Below are 13,909 nucleotides of genomic sequence, written 5' to 3' on the forward strand. Positions count from 1 at the left end.
CACTCTTTATTAACAATGGAGCAAACAAATAGAGTAAAAAGAGTATGGAACTTTTGTTGCATAACAATGGCATAATGTTATTTTTGTAGAATAATAAAAAGTGATAGGATACTTTAAGTTTAAGAATTTAGTGTATCACAGTAAGCATTTACAATACCATTACATTAACAAGTAACAATGGAACAATTTTACAACCTAATGGTATATAAATCAGGTTCAAAAGTATACCATTTTTTTTTTTGTTTTTTTTTGTTTTTTTTGGTGTTTCACCCGATTTATCCTTTGGGCTAATTCGGATTCGGGTATCAGTTTTAAGTGGTTAGGTTCCAGTCCCCTCCCAATTGTTATTGCGGGGGATCGAACAAAATTTCTTCCTACTCAGTGTAGTCTTAATCACCACTACACCAACAGCAAAGTGGTAACCATTTATAGTATCATTGAACTATCAATGATTTCACAACTTAGGGCCTGTTCTAGTTCAGTTCAGTTCAGTTCAACTCTTAATTTACGTCTAATGATATTGCTAATGATATAAAGCCAAATTTCATTTTTTTAAGCTCTTATTACGACGACGACGACAACAACAACAACAACAACAACAACAACAACAACAACAACAACAACAACAACAACCACAACCACAACCACAACCACCACCACCACCACAACAACCACAACCACAACCACAACAACAACCACAACAACCACAACAACAACAACAACAACAACAACCACAACCACAACCACAACCACAACCACAACCACAACCAAAATAATAATCATCAATAAATAATAATAATAATAGCAATAATAATTGAAATAATAATACTAATAATAATAATCAATAAATAATAATAATAATCATCAATAAATAATAATAATAATAACAACAACAACAACAATAATAATAATAATAATAATAATAATCAATAAATAATAATAATAATAATAATAATCAATAATCAATAATTAATAATAATAATAATAATAATAATAATAATATGTACATTTGTATATACACATATGTATAGTAATAAATAATCAAAGACCACTAATCCGTAGTTAAAAATCACTAATTAATCAGTTCAGTTCAGTCAATCGGAACAGGCCCTTAGTGATACTAGTATTAATAACTTTCAAAATAATTACAAGTTTGTCATATTATGTAAGCTCTTCTGTGATACTAGTTTCTTTCAAAATAATTACAATTCAGTTTGTCATATTATGTATTCTCATATACATAATGATATGGGTATTTCCTTATCTCGCTCCCTCCTCGACTTGAACTTAAGACCAACAAGTCTTAAGTTACAAGTCTTACCATCTTAACTATTTATTAATTGTGTTTTTTTATCCAACAAAATTATAATTAATAACTTTGATAACTTAATTGGTGTTTTATATACTATTTGTTTCCATTATGTAATGATTGCGTTTGGCAGCTAAAAAATGTTTATAGCAAGACTTAAAATCGAAACCAACAAGTATAAACTAGCAAACTGGGGCATCGCCGGGCCACACACTAGTTAGTGATTAAAAATTGCCCCTTCCTTAGCTTCAGCTTTTGCATGGAAGAAAAACAAGATTGAATTAAGAGTCAACGTAGTCCCAATTTATCAATATATCAACGCGACGCATAAAAGGGAAGGGCATAAAAAGGAAGGAAGAACAGGGAACGAAGGATCTTGACCCTCTGGGTTACTACTCCAGTAACTGTTGATACATGACGGTAATCTAGAAAAATCGTGTGTAGAAGATTATCTAGAATAAAATAGAAAAAACTAGAATTTATAGTGTATGGAAAAATCTTGTAAATAGTTCTTGTGTTAAATATTATATGAAAAATCTAGAACTAGTGCAAGGAAAAATGGTGATATAAGTTAAGAATCAACATACTTCACTATAAATACATGCTTTGTGCAACAATATTACCAAAGCTTGGGTAAAATAATAACTCTCACAAAATTGTTGTATGGATGAATAACCACCCACCAAAATATTGTTGCATTATATAAAACATTACCATTTGTACATAGTTGCATTATACAAAACATTACCATTTGTAATTTATGAAATTGTAAAATAGATGTATTATATTCGGCTACATTAAACTTTACATCTGTCCAATTTGTTTTTTTTTTATGAAATATCTATTCGCTAAACCCTATCAACATAATATTAAAAAAAAACAAAACAAAAAAAAACCTTTGTACAAATTGAATTTGTCATCTCTAAAATAATCTTCAAAACTATACAATAAACATTAGATATTTTGCTTGGATACTTATATATATGCCAAATATACAATTCTCTAAAATTTTCAACATAGAGTTTAATTTATTTATTTGCACAAAATATTGGAACTAAATAATATGAACAATATGGATATTATAACCCTATCACTAGAGGTTTAACATAACCCTCTGCCAACTATAATCGGACCAAATCATTTTTCCGTATTCGAAAAGAGAGAAAAGTAAGGTTAAACATTTGTCAGAAAGATTGATTTATCAGAATAATTCAATTTTAAGTAGGAAGAAAAGTTAATACTGCTAAGAGAAGTATATAATTGTAGCGGCAATTTTTAGGTTGTAAGGATAGTTAGTTAAAATGTCAAATACACAAAACGGATCTATTGAAATTCGATTAAGATTTGAGATGATTTTATTTTAATTTTACAAAATACGCAAGTTGACAAAAAATCTATGAATAATGATTTAGGATTAAAATTATTTAAAAAATAGCCTTATAAAAATTATCCAAATATCTGAGGAATGAGATAATATGAGTATAAAATGAAAAAAAAATTTGTTATTTTAAATTGATTACAAAAGTCACCATAAGTATTGTGAGTTTGCTCATAAAATAAAATTCCCATTTTATTTTAAAATTAAATATATATCACCCCCTTTATTTTTTAGTTGACACAATTTAACTTTAGCATTATTCACACATTTTCCTTTGACCGTGTTTTGTGATTTATACGTAATGAAAAATATATTCATCATCTACTTTTTATAATTTTTGCTTTTCAATAATTAAGAACATTAACTGTTGAATATGTACTTTGGCAAACATGACTAAAGAAACGTGTCAACTAAAAAAACAGATGAAATATGTAATTTAGGATTTTAATTATTTTAACTTCAACTGATCTTGTTTCTCAATCAATCAAAGTAATCTTTCATCAATTCCACAAAACACAAACAAACATTAACAGAAAAATTTTCTAGAAATTAATTTTTTTGTTTTTTTAAAAAAGATCGAACATCCAATAATACCCGAGTTTCTTCACCTCAATTCACGCATGTATTCAAGCTGCTTAGCTAGTTCTGAGTTCTGCATAATGGTGAAAGCAGATAAAAGGAATTTAATGTTGCAACTAATGTCAAATTTCGCAATAGAAAATAAATACACATTCCTTTCTTCATTCAGACTCAAGCATCAAATAAACAAATGAAGTAATACTTAGTACAAGAAATTTAAAACAATATAAATATATATATATAAAATTGAGATCTTGTGAGAATCAAGGTGAATAATAGGAACTAGGAACTAATCTCAGCCATTGATCGCACTCCACCTAAAGGCTCACATTGCACCAGCTCTCATTAATGGCATTCTCATAATTTTGCTGTTTCAAACTTTTTTTCCAGTTTTTTTTTTTTTTTTTTTTTTTTTTTAACTTTTAAGGCAATTTCATTTACTTTAAGACTGATTTCATTTACTTTTACTAAATTTTCATTTACTTTTGAGAAATGAAACTGTAACCTACTTTATAAAGTTAAAAATATTACAAAAATGTCATTAATGATACGGGATGCATGTGAGCCGTCCGATTAACATGATCTAAGGGCCTAGATTAGTTCCTAGTTCTTATTTTAGCCTTGGTTCTCATTATAACTTGATTATATATATATATATATATATATATTGTTTTAAATTTCTTGTACTAAGTATTACTTCATTTGTTTTGCCTTCAAAACAGCTTGCATGGTCTATGAATTATCTAGCGGTAGCCAATTTGGTAATTAAGTACAAAACAATGAATCTAAGTCTAATTAAAAAAAGAACACTCCTACTCTTTGCCCCTTTGTTCGGTAAAATAAGTCAGCTTTATTATCAAGTTGCCACAACAAGAAATACATAGCTGCTACAACAGAATATAAGATGCATCACAATCTTTTAACAAATGAACCAAGGGAAGAATAAAGAACATAAGTCTCTAACAGAAACAGCTATGCAGGTAATTTTGTAAGTGTGTATGTTAACGGTCCACCTAGCATAGTAGTGCGCTAGTAACTAAGCCTTATAAGTCTTACACACCAATGTACAGGAGAAAAGAGAGCCTATCAGACATAAATTTTATTGTAAATATTACGAAAAACCGGTCGAAATTAGAACGCATATTCCTGGCTCGGTATTGGGGGAAATTGGCGCCAGCAAACAAAGACTGGCGCCAACTTTTAACTCTCTGGCGTCTGGCGCTACGGCTAAAAGTGTGGCGCCAAGCTCCTCTGGCCCCTGACGCTACTTCCCACATGCCTCAGCAGCTTTCTATGCTCGATAAAATCTTCCAGTTTCGCGTGGTGTTAGTTGTGAAAGACATTTCTCAAATTTCCTACGTGTAAAATCCTATGTTTTTAACTCATTATGGATGGTCTTTCCAATGAGAACCTTTTTATGCATATGACAATAATGTTAATCAAAATTACGCACATGAAATACTTAGAACTTTTCGTGTCTCATCCACTCATTCTAGATCATTGCAGAAACAAATTCAGGAATTAAAATAGAAATCCTCCCTAGTGGAGTCGCCAAAAGCTGTAGGGAATAATTTCAAGCCTTAAATCCCACTAGCTCGAACCCCACTGTGATCATACACTAAAGTACGGTGGCGTCCAAAAGGGAAGAAGATAGAACAAAAGAGTCGCCAACAAGTTTTTAAGGAACTTGTAAACCGTTCATAGGATGAAGGTTACACCCCTTAACGATCCAATAGATCGTCAACTTCATAAGGTCATGAACCAAATAAGGGTCCGGGGATGAAAGTACAAATCCAACCTAAAAAAAATTGAACCTGCCCTAATAATAGACCTCTACTTTATTCTGATCGTATTCATGTGCGCTTTTTAATTAACATGCAATCAATAGCATTAACCCTAAACCTGTTTATCTATGTTGGTTGAATTTAATGCACAAATAAACTATCATTGGCGATCACTTGAATTATAATCACAATTAACCTAACAAGATTATTAATTATCTTATTAAGCGTGATTGCAAATACCAAATTCCCTTTAAACATGCATCAAAGGTGTGATCAAGCAATAAATAAATCAAGCAACAAAGAATAAATAATCATAACAATAATTATAATCATAATCATGTTCATGTTAATATTAAAGCACAATAAAGATAGCAAGATCCTAGGCATGATACTAATAAGATTAATAACAAACCCTATCATGTCACTAAGCAATAAAAATCAAATCTTTAACCCTAACATGATATCAACAATCATAAATATTAGGAAGAGCATAGGAAACATCACAACAATCATATTAAATATTAAAATTACTCTAGACATGATACTATGAATCAAAATAACAATCTAAACATGATTTCTACATCATAATATCAATTAAAACCATTAAAGCACTTACTTTGATGGCTCGTACCTCATACTAATAACAAAATACACACGTTAGTAACTTCAAGGAAAATAATAATCAAAACAATTAAATTAAATAATTGAAATAGAGATTTGGGACCAAACCCTCAGAAATTAAAACCTTTCACGTCTAGGGCGAAGGCAACTTCGAATATGGCTAGGTGTATCTAGATCTTGTGAATGCGGAATTTTGTATGAGAAAACAAAGTAAGGAGAAAGAATTGAAGAAAGATGAATAAAATCAATTGGTGAATGAATGTAGATGATGATAATTGGTGATTCGTGAATGAAAACGGAGTTTTTAATACGATATTTATAGAGAAAATCGGCCAAAAAAGATAATTTAACAAAATAGAGTCTGACGCACGCAAAACAAGGTTGGCGCCAACCCTGGCTAACTGGCGCCAGGCACCAATGGCTAGCGCCAGACGCCAATGGCTAGCGTCTGGCGCCAAGCCTGGTTCCAGGCGCCAATGCCTGGGGTTGGACGCCAAACTGGATTTCAACGCGTTTTCGAAAATCTGATAAATTTCCCGTACTGGAGGATAAAATAATATAATTTCTTCGAAAATGCTATTTGATTTTGATTAAAACTCTGAAAAGTCAACAAAGTCAACTTATCAATGCTAATTGAATTAGGAATGAAAAGAAACTTCTAGAAGATTCTAGAAGACTAAAACCATTTCTAATTGCATTAGGAATGATAAATCACATTAGGCCCTCCCCTAGATCATTGGGCCGTACATAAGGCTCAAACCGGGTCCAGTTTAGTAAATTGGCCATAACTTCCTCAATATTCATCGGAATTGGGCTTATAATATATCATTGGAAAGGTCTTTGCAAGCCCCATCCAACTACACTACTATTGGACCCATATCATGGACCAACAAAACTGGATTGGTTGTTTTCTTAAAATAAAGTTTTAAAAACAGAGAGAAGAGAAAAGAAATTAAAACTTTCCGCAACACTAGACCTTTCCACACTTTCGTTTCATTCGATTATGATTCGACGTGAAAGGTACTCATCACTGAGTTTGGTTTTGGGGAGACACAAATGGGTTTCTACAGAAGGTTTTAAAGTGTTGTTTGATTTGGATTTTGAAGGTTTTAAAGTAAGTTAGTATTGCTGTAAATTTGATTGATTGGGTATTGATTGAGATGTTATTATTTGGCTTAGGAGAGGAGTTTATTGAAGGTGATTTCTAGTTAGTAAAGTGGCATACCAATTCGTTTGCTCAAGGTACGTACAAGTTACGAAACCTTTCTTTTAGGTGCATGTTTAAGGACGACGGATCGAGAACTTAGTATCATGTATAGGGATGACTGAGTTAAATTGTTTGGTTATACATTGAGAATTTCGTATGACGTGCACTATTTTATATTGCAAGTATTATTTGTGTTGGGGTTTGGTGAGTCCGACTCACCGCGGAAACAAACCCCGACCCAAGGAACCACTCGCAATAATTAAAATCATAAAGCATAAATAAATAATTACTAAGAAAAGATAACGAATCTTACCTTCGAAGCGAGCTTCGCCCAAAAACCGGGGCTCTTACTTGAAAGCTACGAGCACGTCAAGCGTCGCGCCTCCAACGGTATCCACCCACAAAAAGGCGAACACAACTTTAAGGTCTACTACCTGGGGGTTAGCGAGGTCCGACCAAAACCCGAGTGTTATATGAGTTTAAGAGTTTTTCCAATATTATGGAATGCTATTTTTAACTCCCACTCAAGCATCATTTTCAATGCCCAAAGTTGGGTATTTATAGGGAAAATCACTCCCATCAATGTGGGACAATGAGATTTCTCATTTTATTTTAAAGTTAAAATAAAATTATTAAGCAAACTAGTAATAAATCAACAAGTGTCAAGCATACATGAGAGAGTAGGTGAGGACCACTTGGAGATGGGGACCAAACTTGCTCCCCACTCTCTCCCTCACCTTATGCCACATGGCAATCCCACTTACTCCCAACCTTCCCCTTATACACGGCCGTATGGCCCGAGCCAAGCCACGAGCCCGACCCGAGCCCAGCCCGCACCTGCTGCTGCTGTGGCGCGGTGCGGCTGCTGCTGTGCCTAGCCGTGGCTGCAGCACGGTGCGCCGGCTCGTCTTGCCCTTAGCATTCGGATGCCCGGGGCACTCCGATGTTAGGGGTATGATCGGGAATATTCTTGGTTTATTATTATTTTGCGCGTCTCGTCTTTTATTATTTAGACTCGACTTCCGACGATCGGTTTCGACGCTCTAAGCTCGAATTACCGACGTCTAATTATTTAACACTCGGGCGACGAATTAATTTCTTCCGAATTAATTCGTCGAGTTTGTTAGCATATATTTGCTTGGGTGTGACCCGAAAGGTTCAATCAAGATTAAGCTGTAATATTAATTATATTAATATTACTGATCGAAAGCGGCCTCTACGAAAGCGGCCTCTACCCAGACATTCCGATCACTTGACCTTACTGAATATATTAGCTTTCTAATAATTCTGAACCCGCTATCAGAATAATACACTTGTTCGAAGGACACTATTCCTTTCAATTTGTACTCTAATTATGCAAGGTGCGCTTAGAGGCAAATTAAAGGTATATGATTGGTGTAATGATTAATTTATTACTCATTCATGATTATGCAAGCAGGATGAGTAAAGTAAGAATTTAAGTCTTCCAAGAGGAGGTTAAGGTTTTGGGGTGCCTTATGCACTCAAGGTGTTTATACACCGAGGTAGTAAAAGAATAAATAATAAATGTTGCTTGCCACTAATAAATCAAGAATTGAAATTGAAAAGTTGTTTTACTTGATTGAATTGATATTGGATTGATTGTATTGTTATGCATATGAGTCATCACCAAGTCTAAACCTGTAAATCACGTAAAGTGCAAGATGGATGAGCAATAAAACTCTGGATTGGTGCACTTCTGGAGTACTGACAATCAGGGGTTGGGGTACATGGGGTATTAGCCGTGTACTTTTCTCGAGGTCGTCTAATCTACGAGCCTCTTATTTCAAATATTTTTCAAAACTAGGAGTTAGGTGAGATCTCATACTAACTACGATCACGGAGTCGCGCCCGTGGTCGTTGGATGTTTATTGATGTTTTCGAAAGGAGGCATGGAGTTTTTCTTTTATTGATGTTCCAAATGGAGCATGGGTTGGACAACCTTGTCTATTGCGTAATCTAATGAATAAAAATAATGATTTACCTATTATTAATTAATGGAGTCTTAGTAATATAAATAGTTGAGTCGTGTGTTGAGTCTATAATTTAATGATGCATAACGATTGATTATTAGTAGCATGTTATGGATTTCTTAATTTATTTTGCAGCTTGTATGTACTCAGCTTTGCTGATTGCGTGCTTTGTGTGTCTTTCTTTGGTCATGACCTTCGCCTTTCAATGACCCTGTGACGATCCAATTTTTACACTTGTAATATTGGGGAGCAGAATTACCACAGGTTCTTACACCTGCAGCATTCATCAGGGTAGAGAGTTGGTTGTTTCCATTTTATTTCTTTTGCAAGTTTGAATTTATTTTAATTCGATTTTATTCGACACTATTTCTTTTGGGTTTGAATTTATTTGAACACTGAATTTAATCACTTACTACGTACTTTTATTGGGTTTTGAATAAGGGCCTTAATGGTTCCAAGTTGTATGACTTAATTTGGTTTCATTCGTTGGTTTTGAAACTTATTTATAACTGATTTAGTTTTTCCTCTGCTATTTTTTGATAAAGCCTTAACGTTTGAACACGTGGCGGTAGCACGCCAGTAATTCTCTTGAATATTAATCAGGGTCCTCACAGGTTTAAAGAGAGAATTATTGGGGTGTTACAATTAGTCAGTGTCTTCTGTAAATGATCAACGTCCTATTCTAATATTAATATTCCAATAAACGTGCAATGTTGTAATATTACTCAGTTTAAACCTCACATTCCAGCATACAACATATTATTTTAAGATAAAATCACCCAGTAGCTTTATTCAACAAACACAAATAAAAACCCAATAATGAGTGGTGTGCGATGCAGAAATGCACGACAAAAATCTAATAAAGTTACAATGATAAAATCAATAAAAGGTTCACATTTAACGATTAAAGGTGAAAGTAGCAACAAGAATTGGAAATGAACAATCCAAAATCTAGGAAATGAGAAATATATGTATACCTTAAGAGGGTGTTTGTTTAGGGGGATAAAAGGAGTGGGACAAGGATAAAAAATTGGGATGGAAGGAATGTAGTGTTTGTTTAGAGGGATAAGGATTATAAGGCGGTTAGGGATAAGGATTAAATCACCCACTTATCCCTCCATTTCTATAACTAAGGAGGTGGTATAAAGGGAAGGGATTAAAATAGGTTTTAATAGACTAAATTACCCTTAATGAAATTGAAAAGTATGGAGAAGGGTAGAAGTTAGCAAGGGTATTTTTATAAATTTATTACTAATCCCTAATTTCTTTCCCCTACTTACCAAACATGGGATAAAAATTATTTATCCTTGTCTCACCTATCAATCCCCTATCTTTATCCTCCCTTGTTATCCCTCTTATTCCCATCCTTCCAACCAAACGCCCTGTAAAGACCTCAAAAGGGGAAAATTGCAAGAGGAAGATGAACAATAATAGGAGGCGGAGGTGCCGTCATCATCAATAAACCAAACAAAGAAAATCCCGAATAATTTTGTAAAATTGAATTGAAACCTGGAAATTGAACATTGATGAAGGAGCAAGTCCAGAAGATAATAATACACCCTAACTTGTTCAAATTTCAAACAAGCCTGATGATTATTTACAAATCCAAGTAGAATAAGAACCTAATTAGATTAACGATGAAATGCTAGACGGAGAAATGATTTTCGATGATTAAAAACAAACATCTAAATTAAAGAGTTTGAGCAAAAACCCAAGAAAAAAAATTTGAAGACTAATTTCTCAGAAATGAGCAATTTTTTCATCTTTCTTTCAACCACATCAAATAGAAGGAGAGAAAATATCTTACAAGTTTATGAGCTTCATTAAATTGATGCCAAAAACTTCGCCATCACCATAACCTCCGCCACCGTTTATCGCATTTTCTCTCCTCTTAATAGTTTCATCACCAGTCCTTCATCAAAAAATAGTTCGATTTTTCAATCGAAATTCAAAAAATTAATTAAGAAGCTTTATTTACCAAAAAACATAGCACAAAAAAGGATTAGTGGGCTTCTATTAAAATTAAGGCTATACCCCAGATTGTCAAACTGACATTAGATGCTTATAAAAAGGATAAAGATCTTACCTCAAGAAGCTGCTTTAATGGAGGAAATGTAACCTTAGATCATCTTCCACAATCGTAACCGCATCGCCAAAACCGAAAACGTTGAGAAGAATCGAAGCCCATAACCATGGTCAAAGGGATGATTGGTGGTTTTGAGCTCACCGCCATCGTCTCTGAAGGTGTTGAACTTTTCTCTCTAGGTTTCTCTCTCCTTGTTTCCCCTAAAAAGCACCTCACCTTTTTTTCCCTGAGGAGATGATATGAGAGAGACAACAAAGGAAGTCGGTGGGACTGTGGAAGAGCAACAGTCATCGACCAATTAGGAATAGGGGCAAAATTGACAATTCATTAATATTGGGGGCAATGTTGTAATAGCACCACATATTACTATTCATAAGAGCAAGATTAGCCCTGGGTCTTAAGAATTTAGATGACATCATCAATTTCTAATTTTGCAGTCTTAAGACAAGACTTTATTGTTTTTAAGCATTTATGAAGTTTGATCTTAATAAAATCTGAAGTGGGTCTTGAAAATTCAAGACTCAACTTCAGACTCAATACAACACTCAATTTTTATTTATTTTTTTTATTTTTAAAAAACTTTAATAATTTAATTTATATGTAAAAAAATAAGTTTGAGCGACTGAAGAGATAAATTTTATCGAGTCTCGAGGAGTCTTAACATAATTATAAATTAAAAAATAATTAAATTTTATCTAAAAAGCTGATGTGGTAATGGATTAAAGTCTTAAGATGAGACTGTGCTAATCTTGCTCTAAGCTACAATATCAAGTTTGCATTTTTATAAAGGTTAAGGATATGGAGAATGTATAAAAATGAAGAGTCTAAAAATTGCTTTAAACATTGAAATAACCACAATCAATTAATCAATTTTGGTGATTCAAGAGACAGTTTTAAGGCTTTTGAATTCAATGGGGGTAAATAAGTAAAATAACATTTTTAAGGATATAAATGTCCATGCACTATTCATAAAAGTATTCTCCCACTTTTTATAAGGTAGGGATTTACGCTAAATAATTCAATAGTCTTGATGAATGGCCCAAAATATAGGTGTAACCTACATAGTTCATAAGCATATGGAGTAGTCAATTATTATTACAACATCCAGAAAGGTTATCAATTTTTGAAAGTTTATTGTTGATTTACGTACCTCCATTTTATAAAGATGTTACATTTTGAATATTGATACATTATTAACTTATTATACGTAAACTTTTATTTGACTGAAAAAAATCCCTCATTTGTAGAGTGATTTAACCACAACCCTTGAAAGGGCCAACTCTCAAATCTCATGCATTGAGTTTTTTTTTTTTTTTTTTTTTCCTATAACCTTCAATTAAATAACTTTCAGTTTTTTTTTTCCCTAATAACTTTCCCATCTTATATACCATGTGTTAGAACAGATACAATCTAGTAAGAATAAATATATAGTTATAGGGCCACGTTAGATTTGTGTGATTGTTAAAATGTTACTACATTATTATTATTATGCAATGGAGTTGATCTATAAATTAATCTAAGAATATTATTTGTGATCATAGTTTATTGAATTGAATATGTTTTAAAATATATTTTTCAATTATGAAATTTTCATAATTTTTACTAAATAAATTATAAATACAAATGATTTAAAACTATGTGTTTGAAATTACACATAATATACAAGTATAACAAATAAATACGAGTAATTTGTTATAATCATAATTTGTTTTGTCTTTGGTTTAATTTTGGTGATAATTATAGTTGGTGTTGTAATATTGTAGAATCGACTCTTCACCTTGTCCTAAGGCTGAGAGGAGGAGGATACGGAGCATTGTCATGTTATCAACCAAGTTTATTGGCTTTGGCTCAAAAATATAATCAACACAAGAAGGTTTGCCGCAAGTATGTTTCTCCAACTTCCCTACGAGATCCTGCTCGGTTTTTTAAACCTATCGATATCGATTTTGCATTGTTAATAAATGACTTTTCATACGGAGTAACGTATATTCTAGTCAAATATTGTCTCGTAACAATATTAATACAATAAAACTTAACGTGGTCCGATTGGACCATTTAGCAATGTTGTTGTACAAGTATCAAAATATCATTTGTGACTTTAACCATTAATGTCAATCAAATTGAACCCGGGATAATATTGTACGAAGTCCCTAATGTCTTAATGAAACGAATGTTTGTGATGCCTAGGTGCTATGCTCGGCTACCTTTGAGGGCTACAAATTGCCGCAAGAAGAAATGTGGACATACCAATGAGGTATTCATGATAATCATTTGATTGTTAATCAACCATTATAAAAAATAATGCTATATATTACTATTATTAATGGTTTGTTTCTTTGTCAATTATTTCATTATACTTTATTTGATTTGATCTTGTTATATTTAACTCGAATTATACAGATAAGGGCTAAGAAGGTTTATTTGGCGAATGGGAAGGCCGGAGCACGGTGATCTTTGCTCGGAAGCTGTGATTAAGGGTTACATTAGGGATATTGAATATGATAGTATTACAAATATGTAGAATTTGATGATGCATATATATATATATATATATATATATATATATATATATATATATATATATATATATATATATATATATATATATATATATATATGTGATTAACAGTACACTTTTCCATAGATTGTATTACCTTCATTTGATCACCTTTTCGATCTTAGGCTTGTTGAACTATTGTTAGTTTACAGCGAGTTTATCTCAAGTTATCAATGAAGTTAGTTTTTTATGGTAATTTTTGAAATGTCTATAACCATCAAATTCACTACTCCGTTAAAAAAAAAAAAAAAAAAAAAATCAAAATAACAAGAGGAATTATATTGATGTGTAGGTAGATACTTTGGTCTAACAAACAACCCTTAAATAACAAGTGGAATGATGGTATGCTGGTATGATTAGAGTAATTTATTGTACATCAGCAATTCTCACACGTGTG

At 32.4% G+C, this 13,909-nt stretch overlaps 1 long non-coding RNA gene across 3 annotated transcripts; it reads right to left on the bottom strand.

The window, feature by feature from the left end:
• Positions 1–1,057: 1,057 nt before the first annotated feature.
• LOC110730989 lies at positions 1,058–11,188 on the bottom strand. 3 transcript variants are annotated; one of them, XR_002513215.1, is made up of 4 exons: positions 10,956–11,188; positions 10,677–10,781; positions 5,667–5,687; positions 1,058–3,339 (listed from the first exon to the last, which is right to left on the bottom strand). It is a non-coding gene; the product is annotated as an uncharacterized LOC110730989 (long non-coding RNA). The 3 variants fall into 3 exon arrangements; XR_002513216.1 differs by lacking the exon at positions 5,667–5,687; XR_002513217.1 differs by lacking the exons at positions 1,058–3,339; positions 5,667–5,687 and adding an exon at positions 7,265–7,312.
• Between the last annotated feature and the right edge of the window lie 2,721 nt (positions 11,189–13,909).

This window comes from Chenopodium quinoa, unplaced genomic scaffold (genome assembly GCF_001683475.1).
Source record: "Chenopodium quinoa cultivar QQ74 unplaced genomic scaffold, ASM168347v1, whole genome shotgun sequence".
In the NCBI taxonomy this organism is placed as follows: Eukaryota; Viridiplantae; Streptophyta; class Magnoliopsida; order Caryophyllales; family Amaranthaceae; genus Chenopodium; species Chenopodium quinoa.